The sequence below is a fragment of the Apteryx rowi genome, unplaced genomic scaffold, assembly GCF_003343035.1.
Source record: "Apteryx rowi isolate R43461 unplaced genomic scaffold, aptRow1 scaffold_391, whole genome shotgun sequence".
In the NCBI taxonomy this organism is placed as follows: domain Eukaryota; kingdom Metazoa; phylum Chordata; class Aves; order Apterygiformes; family Apterygidae; genus Apteryx; species Apteryx rowi.
This window is the reverse complement of record NW_020450430.1, coordinates 664,916-677,940: the sequence shown is the minus strand read 5'-3', so window position 1 is coordinate 677,940 and position 13,025 is coordinate 664,916. Positions and strand designations below refer to the sequence as shown.

At 37.1% G+C, this 13,025-nt stretch overlaps 1 long non-coding RNA gene across 1 annotated transcript in view; it reads left to right on the top strand.

The window, feature by feature from the left end:
- Positions 1-10,562, top strand: part of LOC112970343 — a 46,171-nt gene extending 35,609 nt beyond the window's left edge. The window contains exons 9-12 of the long non-coding RNA XR_003254963.1: positions 1,317-1,424; positions 2,245-2,351; positions 3,179-3,305; positions 9,459-10,562. This is a non-coding gene — a long non-coding RNA (uncharacterized LOC112970343). The remainder of the gene's footprint in view (positions 1-1,316; positions 1,425-2,244; positions 2,352-3,178; positions 3,306-9,458) is intronic.
- Positions 10,563-13,025: the final 2,463 nt, after the last annotated feature.

Genomic DNA, 13,025 nt, shown 5'->3' with positions numbered 1-13,025 from the left:
GTTTATGTCCTTATATATGTATCTTGGAATAATTTTTAAACATTAATTTATRTCATATGAAGGCTCTTGCTGGGTCTTAAACCATCAGGTAGGAAAAGTAAAATTAATTGGAGGTAGTTGATTCTCCTAAACAAGTTTTTGGTCAGAAGATGTATTTATGTTGATTTGTCTTGCTACATGCTGATCTCTGAAGGCATGACTGTACTATAGTAAAGGGAGGAACAGTTTCATACTCCTAGACATTCTCATACTATCTTTGCTCTGGCTATCTCAAAGAGCTAGTAACAGTGAAGGTGCCGCTACATTTACAGGTGAACATTTACTGATGAATTAGCAGATCAGACTGAGGACCATTACACCCTTCAAAGCTGACAGATCTATGGGAGGGTCATAGGCAGACAGAAATCATGGACCCCTTCCCGTTTCCGCTGTAGGCTGGATGAGAAGTACTGCTACCAAACTTAGAATACTAGGATATTGGACAGAACCACAGGCTATACTGTGGAACTGTTCTGTCATAAAACTGATATTCCTCTCGTGTCTTCACTGCTGTTGTTAAATGCTCTAGTTATATTAAAGCATATATTTCAGTGTGGGCTACCCTCCTTATAACTTGCGTGTGTGTGTGTGTGTGTGTGTGTGAGAGAGAGAGAGAGAGAGAGAGAATATTCTTTCATTGGCAGTTGCATATTCTAGATATATGGTACTGTGGGATATTATCAGTATGTTAATGAGAAAATATCAGCATAAAAAGTGACTTCATCTAACACTGCCAAGATAGAACTCCTTACAACCTTCAGATGGACATGAGAGTGAATGTTTTTATGGTAGTAATATTACTTTCTGTCAATTTTAGTGTTTTAAAATATGGTAAGATTACCTCATTTTAGTTTTTGCCACCCTGTTATGAGGAGGCTAAAAATCTACTGTCTAAGAATGAGGAGTTGATAATTAAGATAAAAATATCCCCCTTATTGATCTTAGGCCACTCTTTTATTTAAAATAATAAAAGAAATTATATATAAGTATGAAAAAACAGCAGTGCACTAGAGGTGAGCAAATGGACTGCAGGTACTCATGTTTGCCTGAAGGAGAATATGCTGTGATCAATTAATCCTCTTGATTAATTGATGTATCAACCTCTTGATATATCATTGTAGCTTTTCTTTATGGCTGCAGCGTATTGCAATAAAAATGTAAATCTTTCAACATTCTAGACACTCAGATTATTTTTCTGGGACTAGTTTGGTGTCTCTTTAATTATAGTTGTGCACTGTGTTTATCTGATTTCATCCTTTTTCTGTTTACATATTTAGGCCCTAATCCTGTCACTGGATTGTTCAAATGGACCTTTATATACATGGGGCCTGACTGAGTTAATGAGACTCTGAAAGACTGGAAGTTTCTACTCTGAAGATGTGACTGTAGGCCTGAACCTAAATTTTTGTTTTACTCCCATGTCTATTTGTTCCTAATTCATGAAAATTACCCTATAAAATGGTATTGTCTCTGAGTCTTTTTCCCATGTACTTTAGTATCCTTTGTCTACTGTGTACTCTGGATATTGTCAGTCATGGTTAAAATATTTATGTTGTTTCACTTGCCAAAACCTCTTGATTGCTGTTATTACTGTGTTATGTTTTCACATTTAATGACTTCCTATCTAAAAAGGAGGAGATAATCACCTGCATTTTCCATAGTATGAAACCTTCTCTTAACTCAGATTTTGAAGTCAGAGTAACTGTTGGAACTCTATTCAGGTCATTTTTAAAGATGTTGGTAGATTTTATTATTATTATTATTATTATTATTTGGATACAATGTACATTTATTTTATTTTGCAGTGTGCTATTTTCTTAGTGGCTTACTATTACTGAAAGCTTTCATATGATGGTACACTGTAATGTAGACCAATAAAATCAGTACAAAAAGACATTAACTTTTACTAGCTCTCCTGCTGCTTTTTGATTTTTGTGGACATGGTTATATGATATACTATACAGCTGAGAGTGAAAATATTTTTATTTTTGTAAACCAGAGAATATCTTTGGTTTACACTGAATACTGTTTCCTGTCCTATTCCATTTGACTATGTTACAGTTTCATTGAGTACTAAAATCAAATAACTGTGATACAAATTGAAAAAGAGTATATATCAGTACAGGATAATAAATGGATGAAAATATCCAAAATTGTCTCTGTGTATAGAAAATAAAATATCTTCTTTTTTATTATTATTTGTAGGCTTATTAAAATGTTATCTAAGAGCTTCACAGTATTTTTGCGTATTCCCACAACAAGAGAGCACTGTTGTCCTGTTTTACGAAGGCGAGAGCTGAGCCACTCAGTCAGTAAGTAGTGAAGTCAACCTTCTCAATTGGGTCCTCCTGCCTTTTAACCATGTGCCTCCAGCTCTATTTCTCCCTCAAAAGCCAAAGCTTCCATTACAATCAGATGCTTGATGTTTCTACGTAAAAGGCCTAAGGTGCTTCGGTTTGGACTCTCAGAAAATGAGGAACACAAAGTTGGTGGCCATCTGCCAAGGTGTTTGGTCTGACTTGCTCCTTATTCATAGAGCCCTATGGCAAAGGCAGAGGCAAAACTGAATGTTCCTGTGTGGCATTCAACTGCCTTAACCACAGGCCCATTGCTTTCTTCCTGTAGTTGTCTGTCTTGTTCTCTACACAACTTCTAGAGCAAACACATATAGGAATCTATAAATAATCTAATTTGATGCACAACCCTTATTCATTTCCTGAGCAGCATATATCCTGCACACACAGGGAGACCATGGTCCTGTGGAAAAAATTGATGCAATGGATCAGCACATGAGGCTGAATGTTGTGGCTATTAAATATTCAAACTTTGCAAAGAAATAACATTATTTTAATGTAGCTCATTAAGCTGTAGTTTGAAGTATTTTTAACAAGAAATAAGAAAAAAGCAAATGCTATTATATATAGTTGTAAGTATTTCCCTATCTAGCATTTGAACATGAATCTTCAGCTCAGTGAGATACAAAACTAATTACATCAACCAGTAGGAGGAGGCTGGTCACCTCTAGGGAGGAGAGGGAGAAGGAAGTCTGGGTAATAAACAAAATGGGTATACTTATTTTGCCCTTGAATCTCAGGAACTATCTGCAGAGTGTTCACCCTACCTTTTCTTTCCTCTTCAGCATTCCTAACCCCAGAAATTACCTCTTCTGGAGATTCCTGGTATGTGTTGCATGATAGGCCCAACTTAAGAGAGGTATTCATCATCAGTTGGGGATGTTTGGTGCGTTGGCATAATCTGCTCATAATGTAAGTAATGGAATGGAAATCAAAGTTTTTTTTCCTATATATGTTTTTCACATTTAAYTTAATTTAATTTTCACATTTATTTCACATTTTCACATTGGTTATTAGAAACCAAGATAAGGCACTCTTCAGGCATCCCATTTTTCTCCCATATGTATTTCAGGGGCAAGCCATATGATTCTCAATCTCAAAAATATGTAGCAAAAACTTTTATAATGGAAAATATTGCTCTCAGCTTCCCCCTTTAATCTGCTCCTTAGTCAGACAATAATGGCCTGTTGTGTTTGTAAATTACCACAGATAGTGCCTAGAATCTGGTGACAGAGCTGTGGTGTTGGGAATTGCTAGCTAATCTCTGTATTTTTTATGCTAGAATTGATTAGGATGATGGGGTTTTGCGGGGGGGGGAGGGGAATCTTTAATAGGCCATGGCATAAGTTTTATTTCTTGTTCACATTTTACCTTATCCACGCCTGAGATTTGGTGACTGGGCTAGTGATTTTCTGTGAGAAAAACAAAACCATATGCTTCCCTTTTGCGTATTTTCCCTGTGTTATGCACAATTTTTTTCCACAAGTAATGCAGCAAACTCAGATGTCCTGCAAACAGCATTGAAGTTGATATTGGGAAATAGAGGTAGTTAGGAAAATTTCAGTCAAGGATTTCTTTAGGATTCATTGAAGTCAAATGTTGCAAAATTACGTCAATTCTACCAGTGTTTTGTTTAGAGAAAAAAATCAAACCCCTGCTTTTAATACTTTTTTTATGGATCAGTTTTTAAAGTTGTTTCACAGCTGTGGGTAAGTTGTGAAAGCAGGAAGAATCAGTCTTGATAGAGCAGAAATACCTTAAGCCAGTGTCTCAACGCAACAGCTTGTATCGTGAAACTGTGGCCTGAAACTGCTGCCTGTCATGTTGGATAATATTATATCATTGATTTATTGTGGTATTTTATCTTACACTTTGAATGTAACCTTTTGGCAGGGGTTGTCTTTCTTTTCTGTTTTTGTTGTTGTTTTTTTTAACGGCACCTAGCAGGAGAGAGACCTGATCCATGACTTGGCTTCCTAGAACTAAGATAATACAAGTAGTAATCATGCCTGCTGCTAAAAATTTTCTACCTTATTTCTATTTGGATTTGTTTGCCTTCAGCTTCCAGTCATTGATTCTTGTTATGCCTTTCTCTGATAGATTAAAGAGCTCTTTAGTACTCACTATTTTCTCCCCAGGAATGTGCTTTTTACCCTGTAATCAAGTTACCTCTCAATCTTTTTTTTTTTTTTTTTGGGGGGGGGGGGATCAGCTAAACAGATTGAGCTTTTTATGGTTCTCTCATTTTTTCCACATTCTTAGATGATTTTGTGGCTCTTTTCTGTTCCTTGTAATTTTTCTATTAAAAAAAAAAGACATAAAACTGTATGTTACCAGTCACAAATATAGAAGTAAAATTACTTCACTGCTCTGTTACTGCTGTGTTTGTATGTTCAGAAATTGATGTTTTTGCAAGGTCCAATTAAATAAACATCTATTTAATATGACTTCAACACATCTGGGTATATAATTATTGGAGGACAGAAGAAGATGGATTGTTTTAAAAGCATTGCAATGCTTCATAAACTTCAAAAGGGCTATCAATTCAGTGAGAATGGTGTGTAGGAGTGCTTGCAAAAGCATTTGTGCTTGTGCCGAGTTTTTTAAGGAGATAGAAGTGAAACAAAAATAATAATCTTAATTGTAAAAAAAAAAAAAAAAAAAAAAAAAGGTTTTGATGTATTATCATTCCTTTTTTTTTTAAGTACTATAGATAACATAATACATACCTTTTCTTGCCAAAATTTGTTAGGAGTGAATGCAAAAAAACCTTTGTTAGTAACAAACCGTCTGGGCAACTGGAAAGCGAAACTGTGAATGGATGAGAATATATACATTCCTCAAGTCCATTTAATCCCATGAGTAGTCACTTGCTTACATATGGAAACCCTAGAGCAGTTACATGGTTTAGGTATAACAGTTACATGTTATACTGTACTAGAAGAAATAAGATAGTATCAAGAATTCTTTTGTTATAAAAAGCAGTCGCCGCAAGAGTTCAAACAATTAAAATCTGCAGCTTGCTATTTCAAAGAGCCTCTTGAAAGTTTTGCTACTGCAGTATTTCTTAGCAAAGGAGGGGCTATTCATTTTGATTTTTATCCATACTGTGGAAAAAAAGTTGATATAAATTTTCCTTAAGTAGACTAATCAGATGCCTGCAGGGTCAAAACATCTTGGCCTACCCAAAGACTTACATGCATATCAGCCTCTAAATCGAATCTGTGCTTCTAGATCCACATTGATCCCTCACAGAAACCTTCAGATTTTAGTGAAACTGAACAAGAGACTGTTTAAACTCTCAGTGCTACAGATGAGTTTAATGCAAGTTTCTCTACTATTATTTTTATACAAATTTCAGGTCACCAAGTTGACTTTCTGTCCAAACTATCCTGCTTTTTTACTTTCAAAGAATATGCCTCTCCTTTGTGGCAACATTCCCTCAATGAAACTTGGAGCATATTCAAAATAAAGGACTTAATTTGTTTCAACAAAATGAAAGTTCATGAAGACATGGTAAATGACGGGGGGAAAGGAAAATTAAATAATGTAAAAGACTTTAAAATCCTCTAAAATGCCTGAAAGGGGAGTAAAGGGGACTAAGGAAAGAATAAAAAGCCAGATGATCTCTAGTTAAGAAAAGTCTGAATCTAAAGAGATACTTTGCAGTTGTGTTAACCACAAAATTAATCCTAAGATTTTGGTAGCACAAAGTGACTTGGGGTAGACATGCGGTGATGCTCACAGAGCCCTTTTAAAACAGCTATTTTTGTTAGAAAGAGATGGTAGAAGATGGCATGTCCTTGAATGCCTTTTTGTATCACAGACTTAGTCRGTATAAAGAGTATAATTTCTTACATCCTAGATTGCCTCAGTTTCCTCTGAGTCCCTAAATCCTGGAATAGAACCCTTCAATAAAGGGCGCTGGGAAAGAAGATAGCAGAAGAGACTGAATGATTATCATAGAAACTGGAGACAGCATCAGTAAGAATCCTAGCGTGACTTCATTTCTTTGAACTACTGTATAAGAGGTGATCCTCCTTCTTAATTCCTAATAAATTGGAAAGACTGTTGATAGGTGTTGCAACAATGCAGCACCCACTGGAGTATAATATATACTGGAGTAAGCTGGAGTTTATCTGAGCAAACTGGAGTAGAGCCACTTGGGGAGAGGGCAAGAAAATTACTCTMCCTTTAAATAGTGCTTATGGTGAGTATATGGTGAGCAGGCACAGCTGCCACAATACATTTTCCAGCTTACCTTTGCACAGTGGTGTGGGAAAAAAATGGGGAGGGAAAGAGGGAGAGAAAGGAGAGAGGTGAAGATAGGAAAACATTTTCATGAGGCTTCCTGCACCCTCCCAGGATAGGTTCTGTGCCCTCCTTACGTGGCCTGCTCCCTGGCTTGAAAACTGCTGACATTGAGGACCCTGAACCCTATTGCTGTGTGAAGCTTGGATACTTCATCTTTAGGCTGCATGCAGCATGGTYTCTATAAGGCATATTGCAGCCTGGGTTAGATGGTGGGAATGCCTCCTTAAAGACTTTATTCATAAAAGCCCACCATCCATGTAAGAGAATCTGTGTGGTAATAGTTTCTTTTGCAAACTGCATGCATTCAGGAGGGTTGGAAGAGTCACAGAGGTGAGACCACAATATCTGGGAATTTGGGGCAGAGGTGGATTTGTTTTTCTCATATATGTTTTTCCATGTTTAAAGACCCTTTTGAGATGCTTTTCTCCAACAGAAAAGCTGCAGCGTGAGAAAAGTTGAAAAAAAAAAAAAAAAAAAAGAAATGTTATTTCCTAAGTAGACCCCAGAGTTGACTTTTCCAGTAGTCCTAGTTAGTTGTATCTGGAGAATCATGATGCTCTTAGTGAGTGTGTATCCAGTAAAGACTTTAGTAATGAATGACTGCCTCCTATTATTCACTTAAAAAAAGCTAAAATAAGTAGTATTGTAGAGCTGTAATATAGTATATAGTATAGCATTCCATAAAGTTATAGTGATTGATCACTGTGTGTCCTAGAGATCCATTAAAGTAGTAACCAAACACACCCTTTGTCTGTAAGGATCCCTTTTTGAAATTTTTAGTACTTGTAATCCTTCTTGAGCACCGTATCTCATCAGGAAGTTAGCAAGTTAATGTTGCTGAAGATGTGTAAAATTCTCTGAATGAATGAGAAACGCTGCATTTTCTACCACTGTGTTGTCAGGGATGAGGTGGATAGTACTCAGTGGCAGTCATATTCGACTAAAGGGCAAGACTGTCCTGTCAAACTACTCTGGTTTGTTTTTGAAGCTGTAAGCTAATGGTTATTTTCTCCAGCAGTTCTTGGAACTGCATCATGGTAGATCCTATATAGTTATCAGGTAGAGTGATGTGTGCTGCATCCCCTATTTCTTCAGATACCAACATCCTGTAAATTCACATTATTTTCCTCTCTTGTAGAGACAATACCGAGTCAAGTTATGGAGTAGGTGCTAGGATTTCTAATGTCTGGGACTGTTGGTGTTAAGGTATTTTCTATCTATCTGTTCAGAAATAGACTGGTTTAGTCTGTGCTGCAGATATGAATAGCGTTCTGTAAAAAGGATCAGAGTGCAGGTCAGAGTGATGTTTGTGTACTGTATGTTTTCAGAAAACATACATAAGAGAATAGTTGCTGGGTCCCAGTACTATACCTTGCCCAAGAGATCTTTCAAAATTATCATGTAGCATTGAAGGCTATCAAAAGGAGTCCCAGATGTGAGGAAGCATATCTCCATGAATGTTTTGAGATGGATAAAATAGGAACAAAAGGAATCTCATATATTTTCACGTCACCTTAGGCCTTGTTGGATTCTGCCTGTTCAGGTGTAGAAGTCTAATAACAGGGTCAGTATCAGAGACTTACCTACCTCTAGACTGGAGTGAGGAAGACTGAGTAGTAATACCTTTAGAGGAGAGTGTCTGTGAAGGAAAGCAGCATCTTGTGTTCATTAGAAGCAAGCACTACAGTTGATAACTCTTATCTTGGTGGTAAAGTTGAGTGTAAAATCACATAATCAGCTTGGAGATTTTGGAGAGGAATTGAATATTTGATGCAATGTTTCCAGAAAGTTGAAGAGACAAATGCACTACATGTTGTATTCTCAGCAAAGCAAGCATCTTAACAGGTCAGCAATTTCAGAAATAGTGCAGTTCTTGAAGAACATTTCTTGAACTCCTTTTTGCTGTTGGAGCTGAACACAATTCCCATCTGTCTGAAACTGCATTAAGAGCTTCACAGAGGCACTCGAAGTCACGTGCTTATATGTAAGGAATAAGATGCTGAAGGAATCACATGTCATAATAGTAAATAATTATCATTAGTGTTACGATGAAATGGTTACTTATCGTACACATCTCCACTGTGAAAAAATGTTCCTGGCACAATGAACATCTGAAGAAAAGTCCATACTAATGTATCTTCATCAGTCTGTTTTGCCCACTTTGTGAGTTGATCAGTGTGGGCATATGTTTTTGCTATAAAATATATTTTCCTATATGCTTTACTGTGTATCTATTACATCCTTAAAGTATCAGTGTTATTCATTCCATAGATAAGACCACTGTGTAAGTACTGAGCCTGATTGAAGAACATATCAGCAAGCTATAGAAATGATGCAATTGTCTGCAGGGCTCACATGTCAACAAAAATCAGCTGGTTCACAAACGAAGCCTGATGAGGAAATTACTGCAGCAGCGCCAGTCCCATCTCTGTTCCCTGGCTATCTCCCCCCGACCACTTCCTTTAGTCATCCGAGGTTACCTTGTTTGGCTACTGCTTCTCTTCAGTTGCTGCTTATTCACACATCTAGAATAGCCAGCCACTCATCCACGCTGAAAGAACAAATGGCTTTCTGAAACCCTGTTCTCTAGATAATGCTCAGTTATAAAAGAGAGTCAGCAATATATGCAGATTACTGTATGCAATCTGAACAAATCCAGCCAGAAAGGTAAAGCAAAGCACATTCCATGCATTTTTACTATTAGTAGACCTGCTAAGTCTCATTTCTTTGAAACGAGTCTTTCTTTTTCAGAAATGGTTTGAAGGAAATATTTGAAGTATCTCCTGAAGATTTTGAATAAGACACTGGAGAAAAACATGGTTATAAGTCTGTATCTGTTAAGAAACTGAGAACTGTGTTCATATGGGCTGCATACAGGATGGCACTGCAGCCTCAGGAAAAGGGCAAATACACAGCACTTTTTCTGAGTGCGTCGCTAACCACCTACCTGGGTGCATGACTGCAAGTGTTCTAAAACAACAGTGACAATTTAAATCATCTGCCGCTCAATTGTAAGTACATATGGCCAGATGCCCTTTCTCTGCAGAGGTTTTGGTCTCATTTTGAGCTGAAAATGTAACATTTTTGTTGAGAAAGGCTTTCAAAACTCATCAAAAATAGCCTAATAGTGGCTTTTGGATTTGACTGACAAGCTACTTTTTGCTGTGCCATTTTCACCATAATACACTCTTAATTTTAACCTGAAGAAACAATGATCTCTTTTGTCTGGAGGGAGCATAAGAGTGACAAAATCCAGAGTTCCAGTGACTCTTTTTGTTGTCAAAGAAAGCTATGAAATCATCTGACTTCCAGCCAAAAATGTTGGGGAGTAGGCAGTGTTCTTCACAGAAAGCAGAATCTGCAAAAGAGAAGGTGGCAGCATGGCAGAGTGATCTCCTTGTCCCAGTGGAAGTGTGCTGCCCTGTTCTGAAAAGTTCCTGTGTCCTGACGTAAGTTCCTTTTCTCACCTCTGTCAGCCATCACAGAGTTCAGAGACTTTCTAAGGCATGGCTCTTTATATTGTTTGACTTCCTTGAAAATACAGTTGAACAAAGAGGAATCTCACCAGGTTATTTCAGAAAGTTGCGAAAAAAACAGATATCCACTCTGCATCTATCTTTTGGTTAGGCTTCACTGTCAACCAGACAGTCTCTGTAATCTGTACTCCTTGGGACTCTCCATCGTTGTTTGTCTTTGTTAGAAGTCTTCAGTTATGAGTGAAACAGAGGATGTCCTGAAGTAAGAGCATAATTTTAAATACATAAAATAAAGCTTCTCTATATTCATCTTCATTTAATTGGAACTTTCTTGTTACCACTCACTAACTACATTGTTTAGAAGAACAATTCTGTCTTTGGAAAGGCCTTGCTCTTGCTTATCCTTGTTATCTCTAAAGAAAATGGGAAATGAAGAACATTTTTTTAAAAAAAGGTTAAGAACGTATAGCTGATGTTTCCATCCAAGTTCAGCTCGCCTTGCATGGAAAAGAAGTTGAATCAAAATACTCCTTCCAAACTTTTCTACTAATAGTTTCRAAGTCGTTACAAAGGATATTGTAAAAATTGAAGAATTTGAAAACACACACATGTAGATGTTGTAGTCTTATTCTTTCTTTGCAATACTGCATCTAATCCGTGTGACTTTTCCCAAAGTATACACTAGTTTGCAAAACAACAAAATTACTAAATAGGGATTTTGAAACTTCCTGTGCAGCTACATACTTTTTTCCAGAGCAGTCATATTGTACTGTAATGACTCTGTGGGCAAAGCCTCTTTGCATGAAGTCTAAGGTGGCTCATGTTATCCAATTGATCTCAGTGACTGCACCTGTTATATGGACTGTAACTTAAAACAGATTTTGACTTCAATAAAGTTTGCAGAAGAAGGCATGTTTGTAAGTATCAGAAGGGATATGGCACAGCATGAACAAGAGAAGAAACATACTGCTTCCATAAAAAATGCTGGTTTGCAATTGATGAATAAATTATTTTTACTTCTGTATTCAAGGACAGCAGAGGAAGCCCCCCAGACTATGGAAACCTGTACAGGCCCTAGAATATAACAGCACAGATGAAGGAAAACCTTTATAAGGATATGTCATGTAGTCAGAATCTCCACATTCATACACTCCTTACAATGACACCTTAAAGATTATCTCTTACCTTTTTCTAAATTGTTGGCTCTAGACAACTGCTGGGGATAAATGCCTTCTATTTGCTTCATTTCCAGCCTTGCTTTCAAGGAAAAGACTTCAAAGACATTCAATATGAGCAAAGTTATTAGTTCCTGTGTGCTAGGCCAAATAAATACTTTTTACAATATACATTCTGTATAAAGGCAAGATTTAAACTCTAAGACATAAACCAGACAAAATAATTTTACTTAAGACAGAAATATTACTGTTCCTTACTGTCCATGTATTTTCACATGATTTCAGATATCAGAACTGTTAAGAACTGCCTGTCTTCCTCATGTGTCCATCTGGACCTCTTCCCAAATGGGACAGTTTTAGTATTAGAATAATTAAGGAGGGTCTTTGGCTTCCAAAAAGCACCACCTGCCCTTGACAAACAATTGATAATTCTGATGAGAATTTGGAATTTGTGTGCCTTCTTATAGGCAATATTTTGAAGGAAACATCAGCTAGAGAAGGAAAAAAATCAGAGGCGATAACTGAGACCAAACAACAGCAAGTGGTTCAGGCATAGGATCTGGAACAGTAACAGTGGACTGGGTCTTATTGGATCCCAGTCTAATTAAGGAGACCAGATGAATACTAATACAAATATTCTGTAAGAAAATGTGTATGATTTGTGGGGCCTGTTCCTCAGCCACAAGTGGCCCAGTTAAATAGTATTTAGGAAGACTTTGAGGAGAGATCTGAGTTTTCTGGGATGGGAAAATCACATTAGGAAAAGGATAGGAAGTCTGGACAACACTCAGAAGAAGCCTTGGTTTAAACTTCTTGAACAATAAACTTGCCCTGCTGCATATTCTAATGCTTGCTGGGAGATGGTTTAACTCTTGTGAGGCTAACCAGCTCTTAGCTTACTGTTCTCTTAGTGTGTGCTGCCAGCTTCTTGAGCAAGAACCTATTTATTACTTCTATGGGACTTACAGAGGTACTTTATGTAAAAGCAAACTGAATTTACTCAAGAAGTGAGCCAGTGAAGAAACAAATTGCATTTTTTGTGTCATGTCATCCAATGTGACACTGAGACCAGTCATTGGTGTTTATCTCTGGACTGACACTTAGCACAGAGTTAAGGATGTTGTCCTACTCCAGTAGGATAACTCCTTCTAATAGATCAGCACCTATTTCCTCAACCAAGGGACTTGCTCATTTGCAACTTACTTCAGTTGTAACAGTGTTTCATAAACACTGGAGAAATATTATCCCATTTAAAGGAGGAAGAATGAGCACAAAGATTTGCCCAAGAATCATCAAATAGTAAGTCTGTAGCAAAGCCACTCCTGCAGTGTCTTCCATGGCTTACACAGAAGAGCAAAGAACTACGTGAAGTGAGCACTTGGGTGAATCTTCACAGGATTTTATGAGGGGTTTTCTATGATACAGTTAAAATGATTCTATCTACCTAATATGGAAACAAACAAGTAGAGAATCAGAACATCTCGGCATAGAAGTGCATGCAGTGGACTAGTACCAGTATAATTATATTGCTTTCTTTTTGATTACATCTTTATCTAAAGAAAGAGGAAGCAAAGGATGCTAACTTATTGAACTTAGACCTGGCTGCACTGGAAATTGGTACAATTATGACTAAGATGTGGGCTTGGGGCTTTTTTTTTTTTTTTTTT